Raw genomic sequence first — 17,005 nt, forward strand, 5'->3', positions numbered from 1 at the left:
GAGTCACATCACCTCAGCTGCACCCATCATCAGCCCCAGCGGACTGCCTTGCAGCGGCGGTTCCTAATAACCGCAATCCACGGGTGGCGTAGTCGGACATTATCTGAAGCACGTAGCAGACTACCATTGGTCTGACCACCCTGAGCCGCGGGACCGGGCCGCCACTACTACCCCCAGCGTCTCCCTATCGCCCGGATCCGCGTGCCCCACGGCCCAGGGGGCGAGTCATTGGCACCCTTGAAATTGTTCTAGAAAATTAAGTATTACTCCCAAAAAATTATTGCAATTACACATGTTTAGTTATAAACTTGTTTATAAAACAAATCAGATAAAAAAGGCAAATTGGACATACACTGACGAGCAAAAGGGTAAGAATGTTTTGAACTTTTGACTTTCAGGCTCCATATCTTACCATCCACGACTGCTTTGAATGTGAGACTACCATCTTTTTATAGACAATCATCTTGGCTATCTCATACATAAATTTGACTTGCAACTATTTAGCATTTGATTAGTTATGCAGATTCTTGTCATCAGGCTCATCACTGTATAAGATTACACGGACAGGTGACATGATATATAACAGCCTCCGTGTTAAAAGTAAAATGGTGTACAATCTTAAAGACTTTGTCCACAGCTGAATTGACGTTTGTATTTTTAGGCAGAACATGTCCCGCATGGAGAAGAACCCCAAGGTGGTCCCTTGTTGTTGAATAGGAAGTGATTTTTCTTCATCTTTTGGTAAGTATATGGCCAAGATTACGTGATCTGCTCCAGGTCATTAATGGACATTGTGTTCTATGATGTTTTAGATCTGTCAGTAAGAAAAATTGACAAGTGTTTAGACAGGATGTTTTTCATTTGGGTCCAGCTAGAGTTAGGCTGCGTGCCCACTATGCGTTTTTCAAGCGTTTTTGCTGCGGAATTTCCGCAGCAAAAACGCTTAAAAAACGCTTGGTAATACGTGCCCCATGGTCCCCAATGATAATCCGCATGTGCTGTGCACATGCTGCGGAAATTTCCGCTGCGGATTATCATTGCAGAAAAATATGCAGCATGTCCATTCATTTTGCAGACACGCAGCGTAATTGCCTCCATTGACTTGCATTGAAACGCATAATATCCGTGTCAGCACATTTGCACACACGGATAATATGCGTTTCTATGTCCGGATGGTACCCGGGTCTAGAGAAGAGGAGACTCTCCTCCAGACTCGGGTACTATAGAACCTGTTAAAAAAAGAATTTAAAATAAAAAATAAAGATTATACTTACCTTCCGATGTCCCCCAGTCTCCATAGCAATGCGTCCGGTCTCTTGTACGGCTTGCGGTGGTGTGAGGACCTGCCATGACGTCATTTAGTCATGCGACAGGTCACGCGACCGCTGATGTCGGCGGTTGCGTGACTTGTCACATGACTCAATGACGTCATCGCAGGTCCTTCACACCACTACGAGCAGTGCAAGAGACCGGACGCAGCGGAGAGAATACCGGGGCACATCGGAAGGCAAGTATAATCTATATTTTTTTTTTTTTACCATTCTTATTATTTTTTTTTAACTATTAACTTGATCACACTATATAAATCCATGCCGTTTGCATGGATTTATATAGTGTGACCAAGTTGTCAAGCACTTTTCCAAGTGATGCTAAAATCGCTTGGAAAAGCGCTTGATAACCCGCATGCGGAGATGCATGCAAAAACGCTTGACAAACGCTTCTACCTGGCGGGAAAACCGCATGTAAAATCTGCATGCGTTTTTCCTGCCAGGGAGAATCGGAAAAATATGCAGCATTTCTGCATCGTGGGCACATAGCCTTAAAGGTGGTTTTCACACAGTGACAGATTAAATCCATGATGGGTAAATGATGCAGAAACTGACACCTTCTCAAGATGTGATATACCCGTCATTGGTTGTAATGGGGTTAAAAAAAAATGAGTAAATAAAAATATGTAGGTATGTTTTTTTCCATGATTTTGATAACAAGCTATACATAATAAAAAAAAATATAATTGTAATTATCACAGGTTTTTTTTTTAATAAGAAGTAAATTGGAACATTGCTTTAACAAGCACTATTCTATTTTATCTAAGACTATTGAAATAACCCTTTAATATGTTTTAATTATAGATAGAAAAGCGAAATTGCATTTAGTTCTACAGTTAATTTTGCTAATTATTTGATTATTCAGTGTCCATTATGGTTTATTAACATTATTTATTAATAAGGTGGATTATGTAACTTGATACCATATACTGGCAAAAAAACAATGATGCATATTGCTATAGTATGAAATTTAGCATAAAGTTGCATAATATATTACCTGATAACTGGCTTGCATTTGCATCAATATTTTCCACAAAAATTGCAGTACATAGTTAGGAAATCTGGATATTTTTTTTTATTTCATTCTGAACACTTTGTAAAATGTTTGAGCTAGACTTAAGCATTTCTAAAAAGTTTCAAACATATAAATACATGTCAAACCAATGCTAGCCAAAACAATTAGTGTGAAATGAAATAGTGAAACCGTAAATGAATATTATGAACTCGATGACGGCAGAGCACAATACTGTAGAAGAGATTTATGCCGCTAAGTGTTGTATCAAATTGGATACAATTAAACATTTATATACTAATACACAGGGAGGTTGTCCTCTCATCCTATTCAGATGTGCAGTAATCGAGCATAATCCACTATTATCGTTGCACTGGATAGTGGGCATCTGGAGAACTTCAAGTCACTGTTGTCCATCCAATTTGATCATCGATCTGCATATTGCATAGTCGGTTAATGCACAACTATCTTATTGAAATGCTCCATATAATAAACTAGATTTGGATCCCCAGTAATTTCAGTAAAGTGTCTTTTTTTCAAAAAATTGTTGATAAAATCCACACATTTTGGCTCCAGTAATCAACCCTTCATCAGGTACAATAAAAACCACAATACACCGGGTTTATATACAATAGTCGATAAGGGTCAGTATAAGATGCTCATTCAGGTTGCTGAGATAGTAGAGCTCCTCTATCATGGCACATCCATACGTGCCAATGCAAGATGATTTGCTGTACCTCCCAGCACAGTCTCAATAGCATTGAGCCGATACCAGCACACAGGCCATTAAACAAGGTAAGATAGACAGGGCTATTAAAGTGCATCACCCCAGCAGTAGAACTGGTATCTTCTCCTTTGTGAAAGGAGGAATATGAGAAAGCTCTACAGAGATCTACAAAAACCTCCATTTGATTTGCCAACCCTGACTGTGATTGGGTACCAGGAGGAAACCCATAGAGCCATGGTCAGATCTTGCTTTACTGAAATGGACCCTAAACTATACAAGTTTGGTATCGTCGTAATCATATTGACCTGATGAGTTATGTTGCCAGGTCAGTTCTACTGCATACTGTCAGTTGGAAAAAAACAAGCCCAAAAAACAATGGCGGAGTGCATATTTTTTCATCATTGTACCCAATTATTTTTTTTTCACGTTTTTCAATACACTATATGGTCATAAAGGAGTGAAAGACAATATTCACAGATATAATGCATGTTATCCTTATCTTCTTGCTCTTTCATGTAAACAATGCTTGTCACTGTCAATGGGAATGCTTGGGTGTAAATGAGAGGTGACACCTCAGTCAAGTCACCTCTACACAGGAAATGAATCTGTCATGTGTGAACCTTTCTACTGCAGCTGGCATTTGAGAAAAAGAAACTGAGATCAGTAAAATAATCTCTTTTTTTTAGGATATTTGAGAAGATTTTCTTTCAAACTTAACCCCTTAAGTGTGCCTTAATGCTATGGTAATTTATTTAAATTTTTTCCTCTCTGCATTTCATCCGACATGATTTTCTCTATTTTTTAGATGGCTTTAAAGACGTATAAGGAGAAATCGTAGTAATTTATGTGTCATTTTTTTTCTAGTCACTACACTGTTATATACCATATTTTTCGGACCATAAGACGCACTTTTTTCCCCCAAAATTTGGAAGGAAAATGGGGGGTGCGTCTTATTGTCCGAACATTACTTTACCGGTGGTGGTGGAGCGGGGATCGCAGGGTCCTCCGGCGGCGGCAGAGGTGAGATGCGGCTGGAGCCGGGGCCTGTACCTGTGCTGGAGTGGCGTCCGGCGGTGAGGCCGAGGAGCCGGGGCCTCTGTCGGGCTATGAGCGGTGTCCAGCGGAGCAGCACAGCAGCGTGTGTGGCTTCTGGTGGCCACGGCCATCTTCCTGAGGCCGTGATCCACGGCAAAATGGCTGCCTGAGCTGGCGCATGCGCCGACCGGGAGCTCCGGCAACCATTTTCCTGTAGATCACAACCTCAGGAAGATGGCCACAGCCACCGGAAGCCGCACACGCTGCTCTGCCGCATCGCCGGACGCCGCTCGCAGCCCGGCACAGGCCCCGGCTCCTCTGCTTCACTGCTGGACGCCGCTCACAGGTCCAGGCCCCAGGCAGGTCCACAGACCCCAGGCAGGTCCACAGGCCCCAGCAAGTCCACAGGCCCCAGGCAGGCCACAGGCCCCAGCCGGTCCACAGGCCCCAGCCAGACACCGGCATCTCACCTCTTCTGCTGCCGCCGGGTTCCTGAGGCTGGGAACAGAGGGACCCGTGATCCTGCTCCACCATCACCACAACTCACAGCTACTGGAGCACTGGCTTCATGTATCCAAGGTCCGCAGCATTCCTCCACTTCCGCCGGGCCGGTTTCCTGAAGGAACCTGCCTCCTGCTCCACCACCCCCAAGGTAAGATACCTAATCAGACTATAAGACTGACCCCATCTTATAAAAAATATTTTTTTTCCTATTTTCCACCCCAAAATTTGGGGTGCATCTTATGGTCCGGTGCGTCTTATAGTCCGAAAAACACGGTGTGTACTTTATGGCCAAAGAACATTATTGTCTCTGTATTGTCCCATTGTAAAAAATAAGTATACTACATATTATATGTTTTTTGAAGTGGCCAGTCTGCTGTGCTTACCTATACTGTTGAATAAAACAGATGGCAAGGCATACCACCCCTACAGAAGCTCAAAGGCCATTCTTTTGGCCTCTGTTCTGTGAAACGAGTTCTAGTGATATATATACACTACCAGTCAATAGTTTGCAGATATCCATTCATGCAGTGGTTTTCCTTGTTCTTATTAGAATATGCATATTGTAGATTAAAACTGAAAGTAGCAAAGAAAAGTAGGAATACATATGGAAACTCTCAAGCAGCTTCATGAGGTATTCACCTGGAATATGCCTTGTCAAAGAGTTCTTGCCATATTTTGTCTTAGAACAGTTCTGGAATAGGACTTAGCACTGTATGGAACTATGTACTAACATTGCCTCTGCAAAACACACATGATAGTCGGTAACACTTTCTGAAGATCAGTGATTCCACAAATGAAATCTTGACAAGGCATAACTGTTCATTGGAAGCTGCACCAGGTAACTACCTGATGTAACTGTGTGAGAGAATACCAAGAGGGTGTAAAGTTGTCATAAAAATAAAAGGGGGCTCTTTGAGGAATTTCAGGTTTTACAACAAAGATGGGTGTATCAATCTGCAGAGTACAGAATTCATGTTGAATTTCCCCAAATTCACATCTCCACTTGTTGCAAAAAAAAAAAAGGAAATAACACACTGCAGAATACTAAAAGAGAAGGTTAACGACATCAGGAATGACCTTTCCCATAATGCCCTGCAGTTATAACATCACATAATCAGGTACAGCCAAAGGGTATTGGCGGGGGTAATCACAGCCAGTATAAGATGAGGGCAAACCAAAGTAGGACAACTTTTTGGGCTAAATGGAAAATGTTATGTGTGGCGGAAAACTAACACTGCACATCACTCTGAAAACATCATACCCACTGTCAAACATGGTGGTGGCAGCATCATGCTTTGGAGCTGCTTTTCTTCAGCAGGGACAGGGAAGCTGGTCAGAGTTGATTAGAAGATGGATGGAGCTAAATACAAGGCAATTCTGGAGGAAAACCTGTTAGAGGCTGTTATACACTTGAAACAGGGGTGTAGGTTCACCTTCCAGTAATGACCCTAAACATATTGCCAGAGCTACAATGAAATGATTTAGATCAAAGCATATTCATGTGTTTGAATGGCCCAGTCAAAGTCCAGACCTAAATTCCATTGAGTATCTGTAGCAAGACATGAAAATTGTTGTTCACAGATGCTCTCCATCCAATCTCATTAAGCTAGAGCTAGTTTGCAAAAAACAATGGGCAAAAATTTCAGCCTCTAGATGTGCAAAGCTCGTATAGACATACCCCAAAAGACTTGCAGCAGTAATTGCAGCGAAAGGGGGTCCCACAAAGTATTGACTCGGAGGGGCTGAACACCAATTCACATCACAATTTTCATATTTATATTTTTTAAATATTTAGAATACCATGTATCCTTTCCATTACACTTTAAAAATACTTGCTACTTTATGTTGGGATATCACATAATATCCCTAGAGAATACAATTAAGTTTGTGATTGTAAAGTGAAAAAATTTGGAAAAATTCATGGTGTATGAACACTTTTTCAAGACACTGTAGAAATGTTTTGTGGTCCAGCAGTGGAAATCACATCTAACATGTAAATCTGTGGAAGGAAGTTTATAAAATAATAGATAACAATGCAAGTATATCGTTATATCGTTAGAGAAAAAGTAAAAAAAAAGGGATGGGACAAGAGAAAGGAAATAAAATGGCCAGCAGGCAGTAGAAGGGTGGAGAGTGGAAGTAAAAGGTCAGGTAAAAGTCCATTTACACTGACACACTAGTGGCATGATACGACCACCGACAAGTAAACTTTTACCAATTTGGTGAACGTTTAAATGCCTGTTTACACAGGAACACCAAAGTAAATGATGCACACTCAGATATCTACACTAGATCACTCAGTGTACATAGGCTGCCATAGTTCTCAGCAGTCTTGTTTACACTTGTCGATGGACTGTCGAAAATAATGATATTTTTGTGTTGCACAAAAGATCATTTCACTCAATAAAAGAGCATTTTTCTCTTTCATTGAGTGATCGGCAGCCTGTTTACATGGCAAGATAATCATGAATTGACTGTTTTTAACAACGCTCATTCACGATTATCTTGCAATGTAAATGCCCCTTTAGAAAGGAGATGTTGGATCAAAACATCAAGAAGCATATAATTATATTCAACTTAACAGCAGTATGCTGTATAATATGCAATTTAGCTATGTTTGTAAAGGGTCTAATGACAGTTTATTGCAGTGTGGTTTCTGTACGGAAGAGGAGAGAGATTAAGTTTTATAATAGTATTAAAGCTGGCTCCTGCGTGACCAGTGACGCTCCCTCTACCATCATTCCCCCTATGCGTCTGAGCTCTGTGACGTCTCAGCGTAGAAGGAGCGATTACATCACTACATTGTGCCCTCTATGCTGAGAAGTGCAGAGGCTCAGAAGACGCTGAGGAGAACAGAGCAGCGGGAAAATGGGAAGAGGTGAGTATTCGATTATTTTTTTCTTCATGGAAGCCCATCATACTGTTTGGAGCAATATAGGGGGCCCATCATACTGTGTCTGGCAATATAGGGGGCCTATCATACTATATGGGGCAATATAGGGGGCCCATCATACTATATGGGGCAATATAGGGGGCCCATCATACTGTATGGAGCAATATAGGGGCCCATTATTCTGTATGGAGCAAAATATGGGGCCCATTATACTGTATGGAAGACTATGTGGCACCCATAATACTGTATGGAGGATTATGTGGTTCCCATAATACTGTATGGAGCACTATGTGGGCCCATTACACTGTATGGAGGACTATGTAGTGCCCATAATACTGTATGGAGGACTATGTAGTGCCCATAATACTGTATGGAGGACTATGTAGTGCCCATAATACTGTATGGAGGACAATGTAGTGCGCATAACACTACATGGAGGACAATGTAGTGCCCATAATACCGTATGGAGGACTATGTGGTACCTATAATACTGTATGGAAGACTATGTGATGCTCATTATACTATATGGAGAACTATGTGGTGCTCATAATACTGTATGGAGGACTATGTAGTGCCCAATATACTGTAGGAAGGACTATGTGGTGCCCATAATACCATAATACTGTATGGAGGACTTTGAGGTACCTAGAATATTGTATGGAGGAATATGTGGTACCTATAATACTGTATGGAGGACTATATGGTGCCCATTATACTGTATGGAGGACTATGTGGTACCTATAATACTGTTTGGAGGACTATGTGGTGCCCATTATACTGTATGGAGGACAATATGGTGCTGATTATACTGTATGGAGGACTGTGTGGTGCCCATAAGACTGTATGGAGGATTGTGTGGTACCTATAATACTGTATGGAGGACTGTGTGGTACCTATAATACTGTTTGGAGGACTATGTGGTGCCCATTATACTGTATGGAGGACTATGTGGTGCCGATTATACTGTATGGAGGACTGTGTGGTACCTATAAGACTCTATGGAGGATTGTGTGGTACCTATAATACTGTATGGAGGACTGTGTGGTCCTCATAATACTGTATGGAGGACTAAATAGTGCCCATAATATTGTATGGAGGACTATATAGGAGGAAAATTACTTTGTAGGGGCTGCAAATTTGTGAGATATGCTCTTCTATGACTACGCCAAATATTAAGGTTTTTTGGGGGGAGAGGAAGGCAAATAGAACTTTTGCTGTGGGGTCCCATGATTTCTATGTATGCCTCTGGATACAGATTTACCAATACCAAATCAGATTACAAATGCACTAGCAGGATGCAGCAAACCCCCATGTTAAAGGTGGGGACAGCACAGGTGCAAAATACTGATGAACACAATCACTCACAAACCTACCAATTTATGGAGAGGGTGGCTGTATAGTATTTAAAATGCACACAGACAGATGAGGCTTGCATAGGACGCCAGTCACACAGGTAGCTGTAATGCACAGTGTCTAGCTTACAGTCTGTTGATGACGCCCATACTATTAGATCAGTCGGGCTGCCCAGCACTATATACGTACAGTCATGGCCAAAAGTATTGAGAATGAGACAAATAGTAATTTTTCCAAAGTTTACTGCTTCATTTTTTGTAATGGCAATTTGCATATACTCCTGAATGTCAAAGAGTCATCAGCTTAACAGCAATTACTGTACTTGCAAAGTCAATATTTGCCCAGAAAATGAACTTTAATCCCCAAAACACATTTCAACATCATTGCAGTCCTGCCTTAAAAGGAGCAGCTAACATCGTTTTAGTGATTGATCCATTAACACAGGTGTGGGTGTTGATGAGGACAGGGCTGGCGATCAATCAGTCATGATTAAGTAAGAATGACATCACTGGACACTTTAAAAGGAGGCTGATTCTTGGTATCATTGTTTCTCTTCAGTTAACCATGGTTATCTCTAAAGAAACACGTGCAGCCATCATTGCACTGCACAAAAATGGCCTAATAGGGAAGAGTATCGCAGCTACAAAGAGTGCACCTCAGTCAACAATCTATCACATCATCAAGAACTTCAAGGAGAGAGCTTCCATTGTTGTCAAAAAGGCTCCAGGGCGCCCAAGAAAGACCAGCAAGTGCCAGGACCGTATCTTAAAACTGTTTCAGCTGCGGGATCGGACTACCAGCAGTGCCGAGCTTGCTCAGGAATGGCAGCAGGCTGGTGTGAGTGCTTCTGCACGCACTGTGAGGCGGAGACTCTTTGAGCAAGGGCTGGTTTCAAGGAGGGCAGCAAAGAAGCCACTTCTCTCCAGAAAAAATATCAGGAACTGACTGATATTCTGCAAAAGGTACAGGGAGTGGACTGCTGAGGACTGGGGCAAAGTCATTTTCTCTGATGAATCCCCTTTTCGATTGTTTGGGACATCTGGAAAACAGCTTATTCGGAGAAGAAGAGGTGAGCGCTACCACCAGTCTTGTCTCATGCCAACTGTAAAGCATCCTGAAACCATTCATGTGTGGGGTTGCTGCTCAGCCAAGGGAATCGGCTCACTCACAGTCTTGCCTAAAAACACAGCCATGAATAAAGAATGGTACCAGAATGTCCTCCAAGAGCAACTTCTCCCAACCGTCCAAGAGCAGTTTGGCGCCCAACAATGCCTTTTCCAGCATGATGGAGCACCTTGCCATAAAGCAAAGGTGATAACTAAATGGCTCATGGAACAAAACATAGAGATTTTGGGTCCATGGCCTGGAAACTCCCCAAATCTTAATCCCATTGAGAACTTGTGGTCAATCATCAAGAGACGGGTGGACAAACAAAAACCAACAAATTGTGGCAAAATGCAAGCATTGATTATGCAAGAATGGACTGCTATCAGTCAGGATTTGGTCCAAAAGTTGATTGAGAGCATGCCAGGGAGAATTACAGAGGTCTTGAAGAAGAAGGGGCAGCACTGCAAATATTGACTTGCTGCATTAACTCATTCTAACTGTCAATATAACCTATTGGTACTCATAATATGATTGCAGTTATATTTCTGTATGTGATATAAACATCAGACAAACACTAATAAAAACCAGAGGCCAGCAGATCATGTGAAAATATAATTTTGGTGTCATTCTCAAAACTTTTGGCCATGACTGTACACCCCACAAGGACAGACACCCCAGTACACCCAACTAACACATAAAGACCTGGCTGCATCCTGCATAAAGATGGAAAATAATTTATAAGAAAAAATACATTACATTGGTGGATATTTTGGCCAAAATACGTAAGCTCGCAAACCGCGTCAAGGATCTTCATGCTTGCAAGTCCTAAGACTAAAATTAAAATGGCTAACAGAACAAAATTTCAGAAAACATCACAGAAAAAAGATACAGCCTTTGGTAAGTCTATGCAAGCATCAACTGTATGCATTTTAAATACTAGGCAGACACCCCCTCCATAAATTGTTAGGTTTGTGAGTGGTTGTTTTCATCAGTATTTTGCACCTGTGCTGCCCCCGCCTTAATCATGGGGATCTGCTGCATCGTCCTAGTGCATTTGTAATCTGATTTGGTGTTGGTAAGGCTGTATCATTATCTGTGATGTTTTTTGAAAAATTGTCCTGTGCTAGCCATTTTTAATTTTAGTGTTAGGACTCGCAGTATGAGGACCCTTGACATAGTATGGGCGCTAGTATAATGGTATCAGGCATTTGTCTGCAGCTATTAAATGCGTTGTCAGTGAGTGCTTAGACAGTCTGAAGGACCCTGACAGTCTCACAAGGGCTATTAAATCATCTAGTGTAAATGGTACTTTTGGAGGACCGATCTTATCTATGGTTTATTGAACCATACTCCAGAACGGCCTTATTATGTGGCATTTCCAATAAGCCTCCAATTATCATCGCCAACACAACTTGTTTATCAGGCCCCAGTTGTGGAGAAATTCTGATGTTTTGTACCATCTAGTTAGTAACTTGTAATGATTTTCTTTCATTACTATACATTTTGAGAAACTATAGCAGTGAGTTACTAAAAAGTCTGTTTTTTTCTGTTGATGATTTCAGATCATCGGCACCTCCATTAAGCAGTGGATAATTGATGCTCTTCAAAAAGTCCTCGCTAGCTAACCATATGATTTTAAGGACATTTATCTTGCTACCTCCAAGTCTATATACACCCATTTTCCAGGGGAGGCCAGAGCCAGCTGTCTCTGAAGGAGCTGCTCTATGTCTGGTAGACCCAGGGTTCCCCAATATTTCTTTTGAGTAAAACTTTGGCTTGTACACATTCCATAAGAATGCTGGAATAAAACTGTTTGAATTGTACAAAGAAGGATCTTGAGACATGAATTGGCACATTGCACAGTGAGTATAGTGTAGGGGCGAAGAAGCTAACGCAAAACGTGCATTGGGGTACCTGTCCTCGCCCATCCAGTTCATACAGATAAGTATTCTATTTTTTGAAGTGCCTGTCTTTATATGTTATTCATATTGAACTCACATGTGTTCTAGATATGCCAGATAAACAGCATACAGGTTCTAGAGTTTTGGTCCCTGATTACAGCACTAACTTTGATTGCTACATTTTGATTTGATCCCTGTTATGTGACTACTTGTTCAATAGCTTTTCTCTGTACTTTATGAATATTTAGATTTCTATGTGAAACAGGGCTGCTTGTTACCTACGCTATTCAAGATGTACTTTGTTTATTGCATGACCTATATGTGTAGGTTGCTGTCAGACCCACTATATTTCTTACAGTATTATATGGGAGGAATTCTGTGACATATTATTTAATGTCTCACTTGAGAATTACTATCGTATTAATATTTAGTGCCACGGATCTAACGCTCTTATCCCCCAAGATTCATTATATTACTCTAATATTAGATTTTCATTCTTTTTGGTCTGACAGAAGACATATATTTTTTGTACTACTGTAGGTCTACAGTGTAACTTTGCCCTTTTGCCTGCATTTAGCGATCCACAAAGGAAGCCTACTTTCGATGTTGTTGAAAGGCATGATAGTAATGATAAAGTAGATGTAGCAAATGAACAAACAAAGGTAAATCTAACAAACTGTTTTGAAAACCAAAATTTTCAAATTGCAAGCATTCATTTGTTTGATTGTTCTATATTTCCCATCCCTGAGATGCACAAATCAAGATGGCATATTAGGTCATTGTCTTTCTGTATCCAACATTTCAAATCACACCAACAAAGATACAAGATGATAGCTCTTACTTGCCAAGCGAGAGTGAAGAAATTGCATTTAAATCTGCCCAAGAAAATAACAAACATATTCAGCTAACACCACGAGGTATCAAAACATTGAATATTGGTAACTCAATGATTCTTGCTTTCTCAAATATGACATCTCAACAAAAAAATATCTTGTTTTTGAAAATCAGCTGCACAAGTTAATTACGAAGTGTATGTGATGCTATATGCAGTGTTTTATGGCACAAATACTGTCCTACAAATAGGTAATTAGTGGCTCTGCACTTAGTACCCACACAACTTGAAAAGTATTGCTCCATACTGTGGGACAGCCAACCATGGTTTGGAAAGATGCCTTCAGGCAATCTCTAATCTCCTCAGCGATTGTTGGTACAGGAGACAATTTTAGCAAAATGGATGATTTTTTTAAATTGTCTTGGACATATCCAAAAGTACACATTATAAAAACCAAATGAGATATTAATGTCTTGTAGTGGATCGGCATTGGCATGCTAAACATTTTAAATGAATCAGTCAACTCTCAGGTAACCCAACCACTATAGCAGAGGATGGTCAGTGTGACTCATCGGACCATAGTGCAAAATATTGCACTTATACATTCATGGAATGTAAAAGCCAAAAAAGTTCTTGACTTTGAAGTAATCCTTGACCTTTTCACCTGTCTTATTAGAAAAAAGGCCTTTGCCACGTTTCTTGAACGTCATCTACATGATGGCATCAATGTATATGTTATTGTGACTGACCGACACATAAATATTCGAAAAATGACTAGAGAAAATTACCAAATTACCCATCTGCGCTACGTTAATTCAATGTTTGGCATTGCGCCAAATCTATTACTGTCAAACTAATGATTGCTAAAAAAAAGACATTGTCAAATAATAACTAGATAGATTGCCCCTGCTTGGGGTGCTCTAAGGCTAAGTGTCCACGATGCGGAAATGCTGCAGATTTTTTCTGCATCTCCCTGGCAGGAAAAACGCATGTGGATTTTACATGCGTTTTTCCTGCCAGGTAGAAGCGTTTGTCAAGCGTTTTTGCATGCATCTCCGCATGTGGGTCATCAAGCGCTTTTCCAAGCAATTTTAGCATCACTTGGAAAGTGCTTGACAACTTGGTCACACTATATAAATCCATGCAACCGGCATGGATTTATATAGTGTGACCAAGTTATTAGATTAAAAAAATAATAAAAATGGTAATGGCCATCAGAAAGTGAGTATAATGGTTTTTTTTTAATTTTAATTCTTTTTTAACTACAGGTACTATGGTACCCGGGTCTGGATGAGAGTCTTCTCTTCTCTAGACCCGGGTACCATCCGCACATTGAATCGCTTCTGATGGCCCCCGGTCTTTTCTCCGCTGCGTCTGGTCTCTTGTACGTCTAGCGGTGGTGTGAAAGAACCGTTCATGACGTCATTTAGTCATGTGACAGGTCATTCAACCACCGTCTGTGGTCGCGTGACCTGTTACATGACTAACTGACGTCCTTTTACACCATCGTGAGCCGCCGGGGAGCCAGGACGCATCGTACAGGAGACCGGGGGACATCAGAAGGTAAGTATAATGTATATTTTTTTATTTTAAATTCTTTTTTTACAGGTACTATGGCACCCAGGTCTGGATGAGAGTCTCCTCTTCTCCAGACCCGGGTACCATTCGCACATTGAATTGCTTAATATCCGCGTGTGCACATGTAGTTATGCGGATATTAAGCGATTCAATGCAAGTCAATGGAGGCAATTACGCTGCGTGTCCACAAAAATAATGGACATGCTGCGGATTTTTCCGCAATGATAATCCGCAGTGGAAATTTCCGCAGCATATGCACAGCACATGCAGATTATCATTGGGGACCATGGGGCACATATTTCCAAGTGTTTTTTAAGCGTTTTCGCTGCGGAAATTCTGAGGCAAAAACGTTTGAAAAACGCATAGTGGGCATGCAGCATAAAACCTGCAATAGGGACCCAGTTTTATTGCTTGAGAAGTAAAACTCCAATGTAGAGCATGTGTGCAACAACCGTGCCTGGAGTAAGACCACACAGTACTTTTGTTGTTCTTCTGACTCTTTATCCGACACTGAGGAACTTTGAAGAAAATGGCTTACAAAAGGGCACCACAGCACATAATGCTTTCCGCTCTATATTACTATGCTCAAAATTTCTAAAACGTTCAGTTCCTGTATCCAATCTTGAGGCCTTTCACAGCGCCACTTTACAATATTATTCAAAAGGACAACTCTTTTTAATGGATGTATGTTTGCAAGGACTCAATTGTCAGGCTTTAGAGCATAACCACAATAGTGTGCAAGTGCAGTCATCATTAAAAGAAAAATTCAGACATGGATCCGTGACTGAGACACACTTTTAAATATACCAAGGCAAAAAAGGATTGGGTCATTCAAAAAATGTATGAACCATGCAAACATGACTACTGTACATAACAAACATACGTAATAATATCGTTGATTTTGCTGATGGTCGTTTCACTATTGAATTGTATTCTCCTCACAAAGATGTCACAAAGAATATCGCAAAAGTAGATTGCCCAAAAAAGATCGGTTGGTTCATCTTACACGTTTTCCAAAATAAAACTTAAATCAATTATTGGTAAGCAATCTGGAAGAGTAAGGACATCTTTACAGCGCTGAATGAACATCTAGTGATGTTGTCAGACATTATGATTCCACTCCTTGACTTCAGGGTTAAAATTTAAAGGAACTTTCCTGTTTTATTGTTTTTTTAAAGGAGTTGTCCAGGCTTATCAAGAAAGTCTGCAGTCACTTTATGTGACTACAGGCTTGTGAATCCACATGCAGCACACGCTGTGAGGATTCTCCAGAGCCGACATCGAAACCAAGCGGACATGTGGCCACAAGTATGCGATATGCATACATGATATCACGTGTCAACTAGACGGGTGCAGCCTCGCTTAATTCAAGTGCGCGCGCTGTGAGGATTCAGACGTCTGCAGTCACAGAGAGTGATTACAAACTTTAACCCCAAACCTGGACAAACTTTTTAATAAGGGTTCAGTAGGAATCACTGTGTTGATTTGTGCACTGATTATTAATCATTTTGCTGTTGTAGAAACGTTATACACAAATATTGTTTAGTTTATTGAAATGTAGTGAAATGTACAGTGGGTATGGAAAGTATTCAGACCCCTTTAAATTTTTCACTCTTTGTTTCATTGCAGCCATTTGTTAAATTCTAAAAAGTTCATTTTTTTTCTCATTAAAGTATACTCTGCACCCCATCCGGACTGAAAAAAAACAGAAATGTAAAAGTTTTTGCAAATTAAAAAAGAAAAACTGAAATATCACATGGTCATAAGTATTCAGACCCTTTGCTCAGACACTCATATTTAAGTCACATACTATCCATTTCCTTGTGATCCTCCTTGGGATGGTTCTACTCCTTCATTGGAGTCCAGCTGTGTTTAATTAAACTGATAGGCCTTGATTTGGAAAGGCACACACATGTCTATATAAGACCTCACAGCTCACAGTGCATGTCAGACCAAATGAGAATCATGAGCTCAAAGGAACTGCCCAAGGAGCTCAGAGACAGAATTATGGCAAGACACAGATCTGGCCAAGGTTACAAAAGAATTTATGCAGTACTCAAGGTTCCTAAGAGTACTGTATATGTAATAGAAACACCAATAAGTAACTGGGTCGTGTAAAACATTGATATTTTTTAAATCTCATTTTGTATTGAGATAAGGTGGTTTCAACATGCGTGACCATAAAACAATGTGTGTGTACATGACCTAAAAGCACATTGTTTATTTCTTATTTGAATTACAAACTACTTTTAATCCATACAGACTATTACATGTATTTCTTTTTCTTATTAACTCCAAATTAAAATAAATTCTAAAAGAGATAAACAGTTTCAAAGATAGAATTATAAAGTTTACAACTATATAGAACCTTAAATGTTTGTGAGAAAAAAAAAATTGTCCTAGTATTGACTTAAAGAGAGTGTATCACATCCAAAATGAGCTTTTAAATCACTATACAAATTCATAGTATCACTGTACCGTACTGAGCATGAGCACTGGCAGCACTCACATAGTTCATTGTAGGGGCGAACTCAGTGGTAGGACGCATTCTCATTCCTGGCTCATCTCTGAGGATACTGCTCGCTGCGCTAAAATCCACCCGGAAGTGGAGTGGGTGGTGTCCTCAGAGGAGTCAGCTAGAACATTCCAGGGAACTGTGTTCCTGCACAGCCAGTGTCAGTGAGCAGATGCACACACAAGGGGCATTGGTCTCTCAAGGAAGCGAGCACTGTCCA

The 17,005-nt window shown here is 40.6% G+C and overlaps 1 long non-coding RNA gene across 1 annotated transcript in view; it reads right to left on the reverse strand.

Moving 5' to 3' along the window:
* Nucleotides 1-416: 416 nt before the first annotated feature.
* LOC141252402 (uncharacterized) overlaps nucleotides 417-17,005 on the reverse strand; it is a 220,868-nt gene continuing 204,279 nt past the window's right edge. Inside the window, exon 3 of the long non-coding RNA XR_012313826.1 lies at nucleotides 417-814. This is a non-coding gene — a long non-coding RNA (uncharacterized lncRNA). The remainder of the gene's footprint in view (nucleotides 815-17,005) is intronic.

This window comes from Phyllobates terribilis, unplaced genomic scaffold (genome assembly GCF_046119375.1).
Source record: "Phyllobates terribilis strain yellow unplaced genomic scaffold, ASM4611937v1 Scaffold_2__4_contigs__length_985480577, whole genome shotgun sequence".
NCBI lineage: Eukaryota > Metazoa > Chordata > Amphibia > Anura > Dendrobatidae > Phyllobates > Phyllobates terribilis.